The sequence below is a fragment of the Anticarsia gemmatalis genome, chromosome 10 (assembly GCF_050436995.1).
Source record: "Anticarsia gemmatalis isolate Benzon Research Colony breed Stoneville strain chromosome 10, ilAntGemm2 primary, whole genome shotgun sequence".
NCBI lineage: Eukaryota > Metazoa > Arthropoda > Insecta > Lepidoptera > Erebidae > Anticarsia > Anticarsia gemmatalis.
The window spans coordinates 11,094,427-11,099,066 of NC_134754.1; positions in this window are offsets into that span (position 1 = coordinate 11,094,427).

A 4,640-nucleotide genomic window follows, 5' to 3' on the forward strand; every position below is an offset into this window, starting at 1 on the left:
TACGAGAGTTATATCTTTTTGGAAACCAAATCGAGATGAAAACACGTCAATGCCACGAGTTTTTGTAAATGCAGGAGGGATTTGTTTTTTGTTTTTACGCAGAGTACCCACCGCTGTCAACTTATGTTCTTTCAGCAAATGCTGGACCAGATCATAACTGGTGAACCAATTATCAAACGTAAGATTACGGTTTGATTTAGAAATTGGACCCACAATACGATTCACAACATCAAATGGTTTATTACTAGCAGCAAACGGACCCACAGGCTGTTTTCCGGGATATATTTCGAGATTCAAAATATAAAAGTTCGTAGAATCTACTAATGCAATAATTTTGATGCCATATTTGGCAGGCTTCGATGGAATATACTGTCGAAATTTGCATCGGCCTCGAAAGGCTACAAGCATTTCATCAATAGTTAGGCACTCACCCGGCAAATAAGTTGTCTTACAATTTTCAACGAAAGCTTCAAAAAGTTCTCTGATGGGTGCTAGGTTATCTAACTGCTTCCTTTGCTCGCGGGTAGTGTCATCATCAAAGCACAGACAGCTCTGTATGAAGTGAAAACGTTGTTGAGACATCACTAGCCGAAATACTTCAACACCTGTGCCATCTGAAGCCCACAAGTCACTGAGATTCTGTCTTCCCGAGCGGTTAAGGCCAGCAATATATAAAAGACCAAGAAATGCTCTAAATTCCTCCATACTGCATTCTTTCATATAAGTATGTTTTGACAAATCTTCACAGGCTTCAATTTTACGTTTGATACGTACATTAGTGTATCTCAAAATGTTCTGTAACATCTCATTGCTGAAAAACAGGCCCCAGCATTCCAACTCGGAAGTAGCAAACTTTGCTCCTTGTGCTACACCTGGCAATTGAGTAATTATGTTTTCTGCCCTCGTTCGCACATTTTGTCGAAAAGGTGTCTTGAGCCATACAGTGCCATCTTTGCCAAGATATCGTGACTGCGATACTGGGTGGTCTTGTTGCGTCGACGGCTCACGGTTTGGTCTAGCTTGTATTTCTGTTCTTCTTTCGGAGAGCGGGATATTGTCATCACTACTATCCGAACTATGGTCCGAACATTCTTGCTCTGTATCACTTGGTTCACTGCGAACACTAACATGATCCTCTTCCTCCGCTTCATCGTCATTATCAGGTAAGTCGTCCTCCATATCAGACTCCTCTAAAACTGCGATAATACGTTGATTTTCTCTCTCCTCTCGGTTCATTGTATTTTATAATAAGTACCTATTGACAAAATTTTTATTTTTAGCAAAATTCTAGGCAAAAAGCAAAAAAAATATGTCAATAATACACAAAGAATCAATAAACAATAGTAAAAATCAATCAGTAAACAAAGGCGCATAATTGTTACGTCAATTGTGAGGACGGGTCATATTTACCTTTTTTCAAATTGCACGCGTGTAGCTCCCAGCGCGGTCGCCGCCGAACTGATTTCGCATTAAAAAGGTTTAGAGTGCCGTATTGGCTCCAGCTACTGCAAAGAACGGCAACGTCGTGCACGTACTTACGAAGTTATTATAAATTGTAAACAAGACGGGTTATTTTGACCCAACCTCAATGACCCCGGGTTAATGATATAGCCACATCATTTTCCTCTTCTTCCTCGAGCTAAGTGACGTCAGGCTCACATAGCCTATCCACCACATCGTTACTAACAGGTAAAGATTCATACCAAGGATAAAGTTCGCTTGGTATGACACCTTTGACACAAAGATTTAACAAATCTTTCCTTGCAGGGGTGTATTTACCCTAGGGCTAGAAGGGCTATAGCCCGGGCCGGTTTCCTCTCTTGGGTCTGCATCTTGTCGTGGTGAGGGGGCTTAGTAGAATTGAAAGTTTGGGGAAACAGTGATCGCGAGTAACAAAAAATTACTGTGCGTGTCCCTCTGTTTGCAGAGGACACAGGTGCGGGACAGGTGAGCCGTCAGTGGGAGGACGGGCTCAGTAGGCACTCACACTGCCCCGAGCTGACGAAGAGCCAGGCCGCTGCCGCCCTCGTCAACCGTCGGTTATCGTAAATCCGTCCATCCTTGACCGAGGGCCTTGCCTTAACCGGCTGGGTCGCGAGGAGACCACCTCTGTGAAAATCCCGAGTAACTCCTGCAGTGGCGCCCCCTTTAGGTGCCTTGCGTGGTCAGAGTTCATTCGCTTTGCGGAGACCCCCGCGCCAGAAAAACCAGACGCAAGCGGCCACTGGGGCACCTCCCGCCCTCCAGTAGTATAAGGGTCACCGGATTATGGGGCCTCTACCTCGGTGGAAAGATACTTGCCACCACACTCGCGGGAACTGTTTGGATAATATAAATTTGAAAACTAACCCAAATGATGTAAGTGGGAGAGGCGAGAAGCTCAAACCCGAGGAGATCGGGGGCAAGAAGCCCAGCCGTATTGACTGCATAGCATAGTTGCGGAGGGTCGGAGCACGCCCAGTTTTGCGCGACCCTCGTCGGTGAGGACGAGGTCGAAGGTCGCTCGGGAATCTGGTGTCGAATCCAACACTGGCTCCGACATGAGCGTAGTTTCGAATGCAACTCATCTATCCGAGAGTGGCCGCCTTTGGCGGTAGAGACGACTGCGCCCCGAGTCCGAGGAGTCGGAAGGGTCGGGGAAGAAAAGAAAGCGCCGGGGAAGCAAGTGTCAGACAATGACCCTAAGGACAAATTCACCATCCAGCTGGCGGACACCATCCTCACTCACCACCAGGCAGTGGTGGAGGTGGCCGACAAATCCGGTCACCTCAAGGATGACCTTTATAAAGTCCCTCAAAGACGCTGCCAGGAACATCAAACTGGCAGTGTCGGAGTCGAGCAGGCAGTATGCCACGAAGGAGAATTTGGCGCGTCAGGCCCAGAATTATCGCTTGCAAGAGGAGGTCGATCACATGTCACAGGCAACGGCATCAACCCCCGCGCCAGAAAAACTAGGGGCAGCGTCCTCAGCTGTACCTGCTAACGCATTCGCCACGCCACCGCCACCGCACCGCAGCTCACAGGTCTCCGGACCAAGGAGAAGCAGGGTAAACAGCCGCGTCTTACAGTGCAGTGGCTTCCAAACCGCTGTTCACTAAACCGACGGCTGCCAAAGAGTAGCAGTTCGTCGAGAAAAATAGCAAGGCGCCCAAGGCTACGGAAGCCGACAAAAAGGGCAAGAAAATCAAAATCAAAATCAAATCATTTACTCATTTAGGTCAAATATTGACACTTATGATAGTCGTTACAATTACTGAATCTACCACTAGCTCGAAAAGGGGGTGGAGCCTTATGAGAAGAGCTAGCAAGAAACTCACGGCCACTCTTTTCAATCGCCAAAAGTTTTACAATGTGGTTAATACAATAATTGATCATGCGAGGAGTTGCCAACAATCAGCGATATAGACTAAACGTCAATTAAGGAAAGTGAATATAGTTAGGTTATTTATTAGTCTCTGATCATACCGTATGTTGGGAGCAACTTCTAGCATGTGATGATAAGAATATGGGCAGCAAGTGAGCACATTGGTTGTGAACAATATAAAAGAAAAAAAGTGACAGTTTTATGATTAACATCAAATTGTATGTAACATCACCTATTTGAACATTTAGACCTACTGCTACTGAGTTTATACAATTTATGGCAAAGTTCCCTAATTTCAAAGAATCCTAATCAAGCGAGCGACTAATCCCAAGAGCTTTTGTCGTTTAGATACTCATCAATTCTGTAATAAAAGAAGAAGGAAGAAGAAGGCGCCCAATCTTCGGGCTCCAGCTGCAGCTGAAGGCGGCAAAAAGCGGTGCAACATATAGAGACGTTATTAGGGACGCAAAGGACAAAATAAACCAAGCCGGCAAAGAAATAGTCCGCTTCGGGGTTGCGGCTACGGGAGCTCGAATGTTGAGCTCCCAGGGGTCAGGGACCGGAAAAGCGGATGCCCTGGTCACTAAATTGAGGGAAGTAATCGGGGAGGACACCTTCCGAGTGTCCAGGCCCACAAAGACCGCGGAACTGAGCATTACAGATCTGGACGACTCAGCCTGCCCAGAGGAGGTGAAGGTCGATTAAAGCCGATTTAATAAATAAAATTGATCAGAACAATGTAAAAAACTAATTTGTTAAAAATGAAAATAAAGTTTAGTTTTTTCATTCCTTGATAGGGCGGAAAGCTAGCGGAGCCCAGGGCGCGCCATCTTAAAATACGCCTCTGCGAATGACTGCAATAATGCGCGGGCGCGGCGAGGGTCCTAAGGTCAAAGGGCGTAATCTCACTAAGTAGCATCGTATCACGGGACATAGTTACCAACCTTTCATCTAGTAGTGTTTTTGCTGAGTGAAAAGTAACCAAAACATTTTAATTATAATACTCTAATGTGTTATGTCATCTACAGTCAGGGAAAATATTAACCAGAACACTATAGTTAGTTGTCGTTTTTTCTTTTAAACGTCTGGTCTTAAATAATATAGCTCGAAAAATAATTAATGGTAGTTAGTTACTTTTCGCACAAAATATCACATACAATAAAATTACTAAGTCACTTTGATGAGTTTTCGCATTACTATTTTTTAAGACATGCCTATAGGGAGTAATGCGGAAAAAGTAGATAAGGAACTTTAATGCGTAAGTATCTTTTTCAAC